The sequence below is a fragment of the Alligator mississippiensis genome, chromosome 4, assembly GCF_030867095.1.
Source record: "Alligator mississippiensis isolate rAllMis1 chromosome 4, rAllMis1, whole genome shotgun sequence".
Classification (NCBI taxonomy): domain Eukaryota; kingdom Metazoa; phylum Chordata; order Crocodylia; family Alligatoridae; genus Alligator; species Alligator mississippiensis.
The window spans coordinates 219,694,515-219,710,416 of NC_081827.1; the positions used below are offsets into that span (position 1 = coordinate 219,694,515).

Sequence of the window (15,902 nt, forward strand, 5' to 3'; positions counted from 1 at the left end):
ACTGGATTTATTTAGTCTGAAGATTATAAGACTATGGGGGGATTTGATAGCAGCCTTTAACTACCCAAAGGGTTATTACAAAGAGGATGGAGCTAGACCAGGGGTAGACAACCCCCAGCATGTGTGCCAAAGCATGGCATGTGAAGGCATTTTGCTTGGTATTTGTACCTCAGGGAAGGGGCTGGAGCTACACTGTCACCACAACAATCAGGCCCCTTGTGGCTCCCCTGCTGTTCCCCTACTGTCTGCCCCTAGCACACCAATATCTTACAAGTCAAAGTTGCAGGTGTTTTTGACACTGCCCAAAAATGTTGCTGACCCCTGAGCTAGACTGTTCTTGGTGGTGGCAGATGACAGGACAAGGAGCAATGGTCCTAAGTTGCAGCAAAGAAAGTTTAGGTTGGATATTAAGAAAAACTCTCACTGGGAGGGTAATGAAGCACTGGAACAGGTTACCTAGAGAGGTGGTGGAATCTCCATCCTTGGAGATTTTTAAGGCCTGACTTCACAAAATCCTTGCTGGAATGATCTAGTTGGTGATGGTCCTTCTTTGGGCAGGGGGTTGGACTAGATGACCTCCTAAGGTCCCTTCCAACCCTAAATTCCCTATGATTCTAGGAACCAGTTCAAAGAAAGGGAGAAGGTGGGAACCTATGAAGCAAAAACAAAAAAGCCTAGGCTTCTAAAAGGAAGAGTGCACTGAGAAAAGTGAAAGTTGGCCTGGCATCCCAACTACAAATAAGATGTCATGCACAGATGAGAAATATTGAGGTAAAAGCATGGAATAGAAGAAATAGAATACTAGGGAACTAAGGACCAGATTTTCTAGGTATCTGGGGACCTAAAGATGAAGAAAAATTGACTGCTCAAGAGATGGGCACCTAAGCTGCCATAAGGAAATACAAAGCAACTTGTAGGAAGGCAGATGAGAATACTTCAGGGCCTTATATTCAAAAGTAGTTAGGTGCGCTTAAGCATGAAAATGAACATCCAACAGGTTTTTCAAGAGTCCTAAGCAGTTTAGGTGTCCATCTGTAGAGCAGTCAATTTTTCTGCATCTTTAGGTCCCCAGTTACCTAGGGACATACACTGAAGAGGTATGCCGTTCTTACAGATTTATCTAACCAATGATACAATTCTGAGATATTTTATTTTATTTCCATATGAGAAGAGGGTGCCTTTACATGTGCTCTGGGGTGAGAGTGGTGGGGACGCTGTAATTAGAGTGGCTCTCAAGAGCTGCTCTAATTAAAATTCTGCAGTGTCTCATGTATTCAGCATCCCACATTTCAAAGTGTCCATGGGGCACTGTAAGTGAATGAGCTTGAGTTAAAGCACCCCTTCAGCCATTTTGAAACATGGGATACTGAATACATGAGATGCTACAACATGCTGGAGAGTTTTAAATAGAAGGCTCCAACAGACTCAATTAATTGAGCCTGCTCCGACACATTCTAATCAGCGCACATGTATAGGCACCTGGCTAGATCAATTTCAGAAAGCAAATGCTATTGTAATTGGAGTGACACTTCAGTAGCACCCGCCTCGTGTTCTGAGTTGATAATGTTCAGTTATGCTGTTTGCTTATGTTAATGTATTCATATGTTTCAGAACGAGCGTGATGTAATGTGAGAATATGCTGACCGCTGTATGATCCGCTTGTTGCATGTAGGTCACTGGAGCCCCTGAACTGTTGACCTGTGGTGTGAGTATACATGGGTGACAGGCTGGAAGATGTGAGACTGTGACCTTGCATGTGTGTAATTATGAGGTCATGTTCTGGAACTTTCTGAGGAGGCTATAAATAGCAGATGTGTGATGGCTTGTATGTAGGTTGTGGGTTTTGGAGTATCGAGTGTGAGTTTGGAGTGTGGACTGTGTATTATAAGTGAGGTTGTGAGTTAATAGTGAGAAAGAGAGAGCTTGGCGCTGTGAAGAGCCATATCTGACCTGGCCAGTCAGGCTGTGGGCCTTCGGTAGCGTGGTTGCAGCGGTGGAGGTGTGCTGCAAGGCAACCAGCAGTGGGACCATCTGAAGATCTTCTCTGTTCTCCTAATAGGGCACTGAAGCCATTTGGCTCGTAGGCATCACCCGCCTAATTTGAGCAGCTGCCAGGCCTTAGGGTACGTATATGCAATCTCAGGGTATGGGAATTATGGGTGAACCCATTCATAGCTGTATTTCTGTGAGTCTTGCCATTTTCATATCTGTTGTACTTGTCCTCGTATTCCTGTTTATTCTGTTTGTCATTATTGTAGTCCTTAAATCCTCTAGACGTGGTAGTGTTAACCTGTGTGTATAATCTGAACCCTCCAGTTATATATCTGTATATATATCGTATAGTGCCTTAGTTGTTAGTAGTTTGTTAGTATAGATTTGTGGCTTCATAGTTGTGTAGTTGTTATTAATAGATCATTAGATTAGTTCCAGTTACTATCCAGGTCTCGGCTATTAATTTATCCTCACTAATCACCCCAGAGTGGCACTGGGAAGTATATCAGTGAATGCTCTGAGGGACGCATTTGTGCCCATCCCTTCAGTTGCAGACTTTGCTTAATTAGTCATCAAAGTCTTCGTGTAACAGTAACTTGAAAATATACCCATGAAAACAATGATTTAAGAAAGTTCTAATTTCTAAACTAGTTCAGAAAACATGTAAAACTGCTAATTTTTCTCCCACTACTAGTTGCAAATGTGTGATTATTAATGTGCAAGCTATTTATTATAGCAGCCATTCAATTTGCCAGGCTCAAAATAAACTTTAAAAAAATATTTGCTCAAATGTACTCTTGATGTTTTCCATCACCTGGTTAATGCTTTATGTATTGTACAAGTATAATATTGTACAATATTGTATAATACTGTACAAAATGTTCAGGTACAAATTTTTTCTTTTGATATAAAACTTACCAATACCAGAATGTACTGGAATCGGTTTGGACTAGAACCTTCTCAGAAGATAATATTAGCAATCTTTCAAATTACAATATGTAAATACAATTCTGCACCATTCAGGAATTTCATTAGTGCTACATAAAGCCTTTGTGCTACTTAATTCATATTAAACTTTTTGTTAAGAAACAATATGGTACTTAAGTAGAATTGGGCATGTGTGCACAGGAATGACTATCACCTTAAAGGGCTGCCAGAAGTAGCATGTAGTGCAAAATTCACTAGTCTTACATTACCCCCAAAGATGAATTTAACACTTAGCAAGGACATATAATACAGGAGACAGAGGTGTTGCAAAACAGGTGGGCAAGATTTTACCCTCCATTATACCATGAAACACTTACAACTTCATTCAGGTCACAAGGGATTTAAAAAGGATGAAATTTAGATATGTAATCCTTAAAATCTAAAATTTCCTCAGATTAAGAGAAGAATGCATTAAATTCATTCCACAATATTCTCAATATTCCTTGGGGTTTTTTAGGCAAATGGAAAAATATGTGCACTTACACATATCAATATACACACTTGCTGTACTGGAGCAATATTGCACATACAAAAGCAAGAGATGATAATCTTCTTTTTTCCTAATTTAGGAATTACAGTTGTATGTTTTTTTCCCCAAAAAACTTAAAGTTGAAATCCAGTTCTTTCTTATGAAAAGTTCAGGTCCCTGCACAAAACACAAGCACAAGTTCCCTGTAGGAGGAAAAAAAAAGTCTTTCCCTACAACACACAGGCAGAGCACAGACCACCTGTTGAGAATGGTTATAACTGCTAGAAAGCAGACCCATAAGCTTCACACCATGAGGTCTCAGAGTTTCTAAGCAGCAAGCATAACATCAGTGTTTACTTATCAAAATACTAGCTTTAACTATTGTGTCCAGTAATGCCTTAGGGAATAGAAATGCAGGTGCCAGAAAGCATAGGTCACCATGAGCATGTACCCGTAATTTATATGAATGGCTTTTGTATTTTTCACATGCCAACAGAATTTTCATGCATGTGAAAATAAACTGGAAACATACAAGTTTTCATTGCAGTAGAAAAGGTAATGTGAAAAAGGATTTTTAAATATCTCTGTATCTTTCAGAAAACTTTCTACACCTCAGAAGATTAATTTGGAAAGGAAAAAGAGCTTGATTATAATCTGGTATGTTATTACATAATCTAGAGAAGATCTAAATGATTGACTAAATGATTTATGTAAAGGATGTACAGAAGTGTTGAATAAAATTATGTTTATTCATGCAGCAATGTTTCCTATGAGACAGGAAGCCAGTACACGGCTACCTTTTGGCCTGGAGCTCTCTTTAATCAAAGTTTAAGGATATGGACAAATGTTCAGATGAAGCACTGAAAATTTCTTGGAAATTGGCAGCACCACAAGAACATAGTGTTGAAATGTGCATTCATCCATTCAAGCACATTGTCATCCAGAGTGCTGTACAGAGCATGTATTTCCCATGTTCCACAGCCACAGGACCACTGTGAAGTGATACCAGCATGCTTTGCATGGGTCCCTGTGTACGGAGTTTCCCAAGAGCAAGCAAGCGCAGATGACAGCATTGACTGGCTGGCTGCTTGGGGAATCACACCCATCAAGGACTCCCTGATTTTGTGCTATGATTGCATAGCCACAGCACACTTGTTCAATTCCCACAGTGGATCCCTGTCATTTGTGCATCCTGCTGCTCCAGATACAGCAGGTCTAATGCATGCTGTATGCACTTCAGCACAGAGTCAAGACCAAGAGGAAAAGCACCCTGGGATATTGGAGGACCAAGTTACATCCTGTGGCACTACATATAATTATACAGGTGCTACATAGAAAGAGCTAACATTTCACTGTGGAACTGCATTGTTTCTTCAGTGCCAAACTGCTTGAAAGTCTATATGCTCACTTTCTGCAGCACTAAGAGAGCATATTTCTCACTAAAAATTTAATGCCTGTCAATGGTTGTAGTCCAAGCTAGGTATGTGGCTTGGAATGGAGATGAAGCACAGTTAAAGTTCCCAGGCTAGTGGGGGGACACTGGCAGAGAGGACAGCAGGGGAAAGAAGAGCAGAACTGCTCCTGTCTCCAACTGACCTCGGTGTCGGGGGGAGCCCCAGAGCTGCTCTTCTCACCCTATGGGACCTGATGGCCAGAGGGGTGACTCGAGAAAGCAGCTGCTCAGGGTGGAGGCCTCAGCCAGGGACAGCAGCAGCGATGGGCAGGTTCCTCCTTCCTGCATCTGCTTCCAACTCACCACCCCCTCAGAGAGTCCCATGCTAGTGGGAACAGGTACTGGAAGGAGAAACCAGGTACTGGAAGGAGAACATGGAAGGGAACAGGTACTGGAAGGAGAATGTGGGTGCTCTCCTGCACCACTCCTGTTCCAGGCCAAGCCTAGTACCCTACACAGCTGCTTTCTACAGTCTGCAGCTGAAGCAGAGCAGGAGCAGCTCTGGGCTGTCCCCATGCCTGTGTCAACTGGGGCAGGAGCAATATTGGGGGGTGGGGTCCTTTTCTTGCACCTGTTCCTGGGCAGCAGGGATCATGGTGGTGGAACAGCTGGGAGCAAATGCAGGAAGGGAAAATCCACCTCCTGGCACCACTGTCCTCCGCCTGCCTGGCACCCTGTGAATTCGCAGCTTGCAGCTGGAGGGGGGCAGTAGCAGCTCTGGGGCTCCCTTCTGCACCCAGGTCAAACAGGGACAGTGGTGCAGTGGGTGGGTTCCCCATCCTGTGACTGCTCCCTGCCCAGTCCCTACCCCCCAGCATTCCCTGCCATCCTGGGGGCTCCAGCTGCAGAGTCCTGAGCTCAGCCAGAGACAGTGGCATCAGTGGTGAAGGGGGCATTATTATACTGCTGCACCTGTCCTGGATCCCTCCTGGTCAGCAATGTTGTGATCAGCCCAATGAGAATGGTGGGAATGTGGGCAGCAGGCTCAGGGGCATGCTACAATTCTATTAACCATAGCTATGGTCAGGGTTTATGGCACTCTTCAAGGCTCTGTCTATAAGACCAAGAGAATTACTCCAGTGTTCCCCTCTCTAAGCATCTCAGGAAACTCTCAGGCAAACACTTTTTTGTGCTTAGTGTAGGGGAAGTAGAATTTCACCTTTCAACAATGAAAAATCATAGTTAGAAGCCTTACAAATCTAATGGCAGTATCAAAGCCTGGATATATTATACAGTAAGTGTATATAAAACATTCATTCCATGGTTACATTCTTCTATTGTAAATTATTTTTTCCAGGATTTTTAAGGATTTCAGCAAGACCATTTAAAACACAGAATATAGGGCATTTTGACATTTCAGTGAAAGAATCTGTAACCAGGATACCTTCAGCTGGCAATCTCACATTGTATTTTTTTTTAACCAAAATTCATGAAATCTCTGGACATTCCAACCAGGAAAAAAAACCTAAAAATGCATTAAAAAACTATTCACAGTAAACAAACAGCAATGAGAAATTAACTAACAGTAATTTAAGCAAAATAAATAAAGGGCTTAATAGACCATATAAATTTACAAAAATATATAACCAGGCTATAGCATTCCTTCCCTTTAAATGTTTTCATGTTTTATGAGGCTTTTAACTCTAGCTTATTAGTCACCAACTTTCCAGCTTAACATAAACTCACATTTTAGGAGATTAGTAAGCATATGTGAAACTGCTGTAAATCATCATTTAGAGTATTGTAAAGTTCAAATATAATTTAAAATTCAGCTTCTAGGTTTAGTACTATAGGGCCCCAATAGTCTTTGCATCTAGCTGTCTTGAAGCCCAAAGTCTTAATCATGAGGGATCAACTGCCATGGTTCCTAAATCTGAATAACTGAGAGGAGAATTTGATATTGTCTTTAAAAACTTCCCCCCCACCCCCAGCTTTTTAAGAGGAAGTAGAGAAAGCCAGATTATGGATTTTTGTAACCTTAGGCCTGGACCTCAAATACAATTCCACATGAACTCATGCAACTCTAACAAAAGTACTGTGCTTTGTCACTTTCTGAATCTATTTAAGAAAATATATTTATTAAGAAATAATTATTGTTTCTTTATAAGGAAACAATTTCTAATGTCTAATATTCTATTTTTTTTTTAAATTACCATTATCAGGTAAGTTTCTCTTATGAAATTATCACTGTTCATGCTAAAGGCTTTATAAATTTAACTGGTCTCTAGAGCGAAAAGTTGCATGCTAGAAGGAAAATGAGATGAAAACATAGATGTACATTTGAATTGACCTGAACTCCAAGCAGGATAGGTTTTTATACTACCTCTGAGACCTTCAAGGAGCTTACAGAACCCAGAGGATAGGAGATGAGGAAGGTACAGAGATGAGATGAGCCTGTTAGAGACAGACACAACAAAGACAGAGCAAAGTAAAGAAATATAAAGATGAATGGCAATTGCATATATGTAGATTATACGTTTAGTCATGGGTACAAGGAACATTATGGAAAAAGAAAAAACTTAACATTAAATGAAAGTGTTTAAGAATTACTTGAGCCTTATTTCAATCATATCAGGAATAAGCTCTGTGTAATTAATAAGATTTGAGTAAAATTGCTAGCTTGAAAGGAATGAACACAAGACAAGAATACAGCATTCGTTCATTTAATCTGTGGAGTTAGTGTCTGGCTGGGGCACAGTGTACCTCACAATGGGGGAGCAGCCAGCCCAGGGCTGCCTGTTCCCCTATCTCCACATGCCACTCCCTGGCTGGCTGGAACACAGGGTGCCTCAGTACCTGTACTGCCTGCTGGTTAGCCCCGTACTGAGGCATCCTGTGCCCCAGCCAATCTCCCTGCAGCACATGGATCCCAGCCAGCAACCAGAAGAAGCTGGGCACATTGTTCTGAAGGGGAACAATTTGTCCCTCCACAAAGCACATGTGCAATAGTGTGTGTTGTGGCACAAACATGGGCGACTGGTGCCACCTTAGTTGGGGGGGGACATGCCCCCCCCAGCAACCAGTCAGCAACTGCAGCCGATCCTGCCAACTGGGGAGGGAGGGAGTCCCACCACAGCCGATTGCAAGGCGGCCCATTGCTGTGGCCACTTCTGGAAGTGGCTGCAGCTGCTTCTGGGAGCGCCACTGCACTCCACTCCCCAGCCGGTGCTTGCAGGGGTGGCACCAGTGCTCCCGCCTGCCCCTCCACCCACTGCCTAAGCAGCAAGTGCAGCCAGTCAGGGGGTACACTGGTGCTCTCAGAGGGTGCACATGCACCACCATGGACCCCCCATGTGTCTCCACTGGGCACTAAGTAGCAGCATAAATTTTTGCCGCTACTATTTGTGCTTCTGTAAGCACATGCCCCTGCTTGTCTGGATGTGGCCCAAGGGAGCATAAATGATCCACCTAGGGAATAGAAGATACTACAGAATGTGTGTGTTAGAGGGTTACTGTAGCTTACAATGTTACAGCTTACTGCTAATCACTTCCCCTGTTAAGCTTCATTCCTCTAGCCTATTGTTCGTGTAAACTACAGCAGCACAGTCCCTGTTAGATTTCATTACATCCAAGTACCGATGTCTAGAGGTTACAAGTGTCCAACTAGTCAGAAAAGAGGTCCAGAAAAAAATATTTTTGAAGTACTTTTAATATACTGAAAACTTGTTTCTGCATTTTGATGGAATTTTGCTTTAATCTAAATTTTCTCATAACTATACCCCATGACACGTATGCTTCTAAAGGGTATCAGTGATTCATGTATTACAGAAATCTGCAAAAATGCAGAAATCCACAATATAATTTTTAGACTTCCTTTAATAACAAACATGTTGTATATTCTCTGCTTCTGGTTGAAACTGGCTTTTAGGAATGCATCATCTCTATTATTCTCAGTGTACATATGTGTTGTGTTTCCTTCCAAACCCAGTCTCCAAATGATAACATAGTAATGGCAAAGGTTTATATTTTTAATGTTCCCCTGGCTTTCACCACAATTTAATCTGAAATTCATTCCCATCCTCCTTCTGGGCATTCAATATCAAAGTAGGCCTTTAAAAAAAATATATTTTGCTGTTGTTATGCCAAATTTGACTGTCACTTTTTATTGGAACATCAAAATCAGGCTTTTAATTCTCACAGTTTTGATGCTTAATGAAAAGTGAAAGTTAAACACAGCATGGCAGCATTATAAATGCATGGTAAATCCACATCACCCTGACATCTTACCCTTGAAGAGGATGTGAAGAAAAGCCATTGTAAACAAAAGATAATACTAATAATACAAAGAAAATTAATTAGAAGGTCTAATGGATTCACACACCAAAGAAAAAACAGAGGAGAAACATATGCACAAATATGTTCCAGTAATGCCATCACTGTGGGTCATGAGTGGATGTTTGAATTTGGGCATACTGACAAACCAGCATGTGCGAGCACTGGAAAGAGAAGGGAATGGTATCCTCAGCTACATCAAGTAACTGGGTTGGGGAAAATGATGGCTCTAAGCCATTTTTCCCTTTCCCAACTCTCAGGTCATCCAGTGTCTAGTAGTAGTGTAAGCAATACCATTTACAGTGGCCCCAGGTGCTCTGCCACAATTAAATCACATTTAAGACTGTCTTACATCAGTTGGTGACTCTAGGGCAACTCTGAGCCTGATTTTTAATACCTCATTCAAATAGGAACCAAAGATATGGTTCAGCCCAAAGCATCTGGCATTGTTCTGTTTCTACCTCCGGGTCCATTTTTGATGGATAGTAATGAAGGCTTCCCCCATTTCTACTTGATTTGAAAAGGAGGTAAGCAAGACCACAGGGCTCTGTGGTGATCTATTTGCCCTGCCCCAGAATTGGCAAGTCTTCTGTATATTAAGCTGTTGATCCGATATCCAGAATTAACAATGAAATGAAGTGAATTTCTATCTTAACACAATTTTGAGAGCAAGAGACAGACACACACTTTCATACCTTGCAATTGTATGAGCATTATTACATTCATATATAAAACATACACATAACAACATGACAGTGCATAACTGTGGGATAAGTCTGAAGTGAAACCACAAACACATTTTGCAAAGGTGTCATCGTCAAGGAGAAAAGATATTTTTCACAGAATATACCTGAAATTACTATAAAGTACTTATGTCAGTTGCAGTTCAGTTTTACGTAACCTTAGTTTGCTGTACTTAGGTTTCACAGATCAGAAAAAAATTGTTTATGATACATCACTACAATGTTAAAAGCAGCTTGCATCATTGCTCTTGGTTTTAAAACAAAGGGCTGAAGAGAAATGTCTAGCTAGAGTCAATCAGCTGAAGCATAAATAACTTTAAACTGTACCAGCTGGACTGTGAGACAATAGGTGGAAAGAAGAAACCATGAATTCCTGGCTACAAGCAAGGTTCTAAGGCAATGGAATTGTTCAGGGTGGTGAGAAGCCATAAATGGGATTCTGCCTACCTTATCAGCAGTGCTTTCTAGCAGATCTACCCAGGGGAATATGGAGAATGTTTGAAAATATTCCATAAGAGAGGAATATAGAAACTAATATGCCAAAAACCATGCAACCTCCCCCCCCCCCCCCCCCTTCTCGGACCACTGAAGCACAGGAGCATAGGAGAAGCAGCTGCCATTACAGCCCATGGGCTGTGGTACTGGCCATGGCACAGCTGCATTGGTTCTTCATAGCCTTCAGGAAAAATAATAAGAATGGTGTTAGGCTGCTTAGCAAACATAAGATGCATGCTAGATTTTCTGAGGTATGCTAAAGCTAAATAGCCATATCATTCCAAGAGATAAAGGTAGGCACCAGTGGTATTAATATAAATTCAGTTTTTAAATTGCAAAAGATCTGAGTTTCAGGGAAACTGTCAAGATGAAGAAAAACATTTCATGCCAAATAAGACATATCTCTGGTTGCTTTTGGACTTCTGATGAACACATTTAGCATGTTCCCTATAGTTTAGATACAATAATTTACTTTTGCATAACTATTCCTAAGGATATTGTTATTAGTTTGAAAATATATTAAATTAAAAATAAATAACACAAGGAAGATGATGATCTATACTTCTTATACAAGATTAAGGATTTCTAAACCTTATATTGTGTGCCTGTGAATGTTTTCTTGAACTTATGACTAAATAAGGCTGTCAAAATATTTATGGGAAGTTTAGCCAAAGTTAAAGGCTAGGGACAGACATTCAAAAATCCTGAGCCTGAATTGATTCTGTCTTTGCAGGTTAGTCTAACCTGACCAGGCTGAACCAGTTTGTAAGCAGACAGATATTCTCTCTGGACTGAGAAAATTTAGACACATGCCTGAAGTAGCCAGGGAGTGCTAGAGCAACCCTCCCTTCCCTTGTACACTGCTGAGCTGAGTGGGGGCATGGCCAGGCCCTGGCAGGACACGTTGATTAGGGAGGTCTGCCTGCACAGTCCCAGGCTTTTCCCCACTGGCTGCTCAAGGGGTGGAAGTGTTGCCAGTCCCAGCCTCCTGCTAGCACCCTGAGGCAAGGGGCAGGGGGAAGGGGGGAGGTTATGCAGTGCATGCATCTGTTGATGATATGGAAGTTTTCAATCTCCTGGTTTCGGGACTTCCTCCCTCCTCCCCCTCCTCCCTGCTGTGTCTGCAGTCTCTGCCAGAGCTCCAGCGACAGAGCAGAGGGGTGGAGCCGGCTCTGCTGTGGAGAGAGCCCTGCCCAGCCCAGAGAGCATGCCGGGATGCTGGGGGAGCCTGGTTTATCTTAAACCACCAAGGGGTCTGGGACAGACATTGAATAAACTGGTTTGAGCCAAATCAGGTAAGTTTGATACTACATTTGATCAGGTTTATCTCAAGCCAATTTCAGCCATTTTCAAACTGGTTTATGTGCACTGAACATCTGTTCTGTTACAGGTTTAAACCGGTTTCTGATCGCTTGAACCAGTTTGTGTGTAATGTCTATCCCTAGCCAAAATGCTCTGAGGATTTATTATAGGAACTTCATTCACAGGTAGGAAAGATTCTTAAATTTGGGGTGACATTTCTTTAACACTCACAGCTTTTCCAACAAATATATCTTAGAAACTTAACAGTGTTATTTCCCATTTTTAATTGCTAGGGAAATCCTGAGAATCCCCAAGTCACTGACTGAAGTAGAGCTTATGAACTACAATCTGCAGTGACTTTGGGAAGGGTTTTTCTCTCCCATGTCCCGAAATTGGTGGGCCAGAGCATTGTAGCAATAACTTGTTTAATATTCACATTTTTCAGTATATTTATTTAAAACCACGCAATAGTTACATTAGCTTGCACATAAAATTATCTTAGGAAAGAAAAAAGGGTATCTGACTATAGCCATCTAGCTTTTTTCTTGTGTATTCATACAAAGTGGGGACTTAAATTAAGTTGGGGATTATTTCCCACTCTGTAAAAAAAAATTCCTGATTCAGTCACATGCAAGTTTTCTATCTTCAGGTCTGAGATTCTTCCCTATAGAAAAGGTTAAGCTTGGAAGAGTTAAAAAACAGTTTAGACTAAAGGTACCCCTTGGTAAATGCCAGCTTTTAGCTTTTACTCATTTTTTTGACTGGAAAAATAAAGCAATTCTGCTGCTGCTAAAAACTCAGAGACCATAACAGGACAGAATGTTTTTGACACTATAGATTCTTATTTCAATTTTCTGGGTTTATCTTATGATTCGTGCATAGGTGTTTGAACACTTAACAGTGCTAGTATCATGTGGCAACCTTGATAAAAGTCACTGGTTTAAAAAGTCAATATAGAAGGCTAGGCAGCTGTCCTGCCTTGATGCACGTAGATTCTATAGCACTCTAAATCAGACGACTCATGAAGTCTGCATAGGTCAAAAACCACGAAGATGATGATAAAGCACTGGCTAAAATCCTTAGAATTACTGTATTTACTCAAATATAAGATGTCTCTGGATATAAGATGACCCCCCCCCCCAATAATTAGATTAAAAAACAGAAATGTATACATTTGTTATAATTTTCCAGGTATATAATCTAATTATTGGAGGTCTGCCTTGGATTTGTTCCCCTCCCACTGCTACAGCAGGGAAAATATATCTGGGAGGGGGTCAGGTGGTCACTTGCCCTGTGCCCTCCCAACTTCTTCCCCCTGCAGCTTCTCACCCCACCTCCACGTCAGACCCTGCATGTGGAAATGAGGGGCAGATTTGAAAATACTGGGCACATCTACACATGAAAGTAATTTGTCTGAATCAACTCTGGCTCAGTTTACACAGGGGTTTATTACTCCAGGGCACAGGGTTTACATGTGTGCCTAGAACCACAACATGTTGAGCCAGGTCAGAGGAGCCCCAGCTGGCAGGGGGCTGGGGAGGTCAGCCTGCCAGCCCCAGACTACTCCAACCCAGTTCAATATCCTACAGAGGGGCTGGCTGGAGCACAAGAGTGCTTCAGTGTGGGGGCTGCCTGTCAATGAGCCTGCATGCAGCCAGCCCTTTTAGCATCTACACACACATTGTGTGGTACATCAAATTATACCATATAGGACAGTACTTTTGTTGACAAGTACTAACCTATAGCTGTATTTATTAGTTTACTGTAACCTAATAGGGTCTCATGTGTAGATGCACCCACTGACTTCAAAATAAACATACCTGCAGAAATGGCATATAGGCAAATTACTGTGGGTACCTAGAGATTTAGTTCATTCAGAATTGATGCATTTTACCTTCTTTTTTTTTTTTGCAAACTGCTGCAAGTTGCAGCACCAGTATTCCATAAACACACTTTTGAGCGGCACTTTTATACTTACTTATATATAGCACAAACTATACATTACATTATTCCAAAGCCAAAGGCTTATGACTTTTCATATAGTTCATTGGGCTGGGCCCCAGCAGTCAGCAACATTTCAAGCTCTGGTGGCCCCACAGCACACCCTGTTCCATACACAAATATATTCCAGATACTCCCCCTGCCCCCCCAACACACACACACACACACACACACACACACACACACAGGATCTATAACACACACACACTCATGACTGGAACTGGGTGTTCTCATCACGAGTTTTGGAATCTTCCAAAAACATACATGCAGCTAAGATATGTGGCCTCCTGATCCAACTCCACCTCATGGAGGGCATGCCCACACTAATCATATGAGACAGGCCTAGAGAGGAGTCGACAAAGCCTCTCACCTACACGGAAGTTTGGTGATGTTTGACAGACATTTAAGGTTGGTGATGATACAGGAATCATTGGAAATGAGAAAGAAAGATGCTGCTCAACTGTGGGAATAAAAAAGAAGTTGAAAAGTATTCAATGAGTTGAATACATCATGAATTGAAAAAGTGTCAGCACTGATGGGAACTGAGTGTGATGGCTGCACTAACCTGTCCTTGTGGAGGGTTCCCATCAGCATCTCAGCCTTTTTGGCTAAGATCAAATGCCTCATTTGGGCTGGGGGATCAAATGCCTCACTCGGGCCCCCACCCCGGGCTCCCCCACCCCCAGGCTTAGTTGGCTAACATTGTATCTCCTGTAACCTAGTTGCGTTCCCCTCCTCACCCCCATCCTTCTATTGTTAGTCCCTCGCCCGGGTGCTATGTATTTCCCTACTGGCTTTGTCAGCTTTTTTGGATTCACAATCCTAAACAACTACTAATAAAAGTTAATCTATTATTGGGAAAAAAGGGAGGGTGTTAGGGCTGGCTCTGGCCCTTCCAGGGCCAGCTTGGTATTGCAGTACCTCCAGGCCTGGTGCCACCTCCCTGAGGAAGGAACACCCACCTGTTTTTTTTCAGGGCCAAATATACATATAGGCAAATTACTGTGGGTAATATATATATGCCTTGATAAGAGTCACTGGTTTAAAAAGTCAATATAGAAGGCTAGGCAGCAGTTTTGCCTTGATACACGTAGATTCTATAGCACTCCAAATCAGACGACTCATGAAGTCTGCATAGGTCAAAAACCACAAAGATGATGATAAAGCACTGGCTAAAATCCTTTAGCACTGGCTAAATCAGTATGCTTGTCTAACATAGGCCATGTGTTTTACAGGCATGGTCAGTGTGGGCTTCAATCAAATTAATGACTGGTTTTCATAACTCAGCAGATACTGCTTCTGGCAGCAGTTTAATGATGGACAATGTGTTTAATGAAGAGCTTTTCCTGTATGCAAATATAAGATGAGGGGCTTTTTGCCCCATGCTGACTGGGAGCAGGGGGCACCTCACCTTATAGTCGAGTAAATATGGTAATCAAAATACATTGGTTAATAATACAGTCTTGGAGCAACTTGGACAAATACAGCAGAATTGCCATTATCTTTAACAGTAGGTTACAAATGTAAATAAATAATTACAGCCCAATTTTGTGAATATTTAAGCACACGGTTTTGTTTTGGGTTTTTTTTGTAGAAGCAAAACCTGTATTCATGTAAATTAAGAACGAAGGGCTACGAGAGAACTTTAATTTTGAGTTAACTAACATCACACATATTTAAACATACAGCAATAAAATGCCTTTGTAAAAGCTGGATAGGAAAAAATAATAATCTTACTACTTTAACTGGTGCTGTGGTTTGTTTTTTTTTCTTGAAATGCAATTCTCTGAAAAGTAACTATTAAAAATATCAAGGTGGGTTCTGTGCTATTGTATCTCAATAACTTTCATTTTATAAATTAAAAAAATGTTTTCACTTCCTGCCAACCCTGCAAACAGTCTATAATCCGAAAGACAAGGTGAATGCTGTTTGGTCAACGCATCAGCAGAATTAAAGATTCCTCCGGCCAAACTTTTCACTCCATTACAAATGCACAACCCCATTGCCCTCACTTTGTGGTTCAAACACAGCTGAGAACAGCCATGGTACGTACATTTGTAATTTACTTAACAAGTATGATGTGTGAACAAGCATGCGTGAACTCTCACAATCCTACAGCTGTATTGACTGACTACATAGCTAGCAGGAATGCAAAGCAGTAAAAATGTACATATAGCACTTGATTAAC

General features: G+C 41.5%; 1 protein-coding gene across 4 annotated transcripts in view; it reads right to left on the minus strand.

Annotated features, from left to right (window-relative positions):
- SLC4A10 (solute carrier family 4 member 10) overlaps positions 1 to 15,902 on the minus strand; it is a 366,853-nt gene that overhangs the window by 107,937 nt on the left and 243,014 nt on the right. The window lies entirely within an intron of this gene.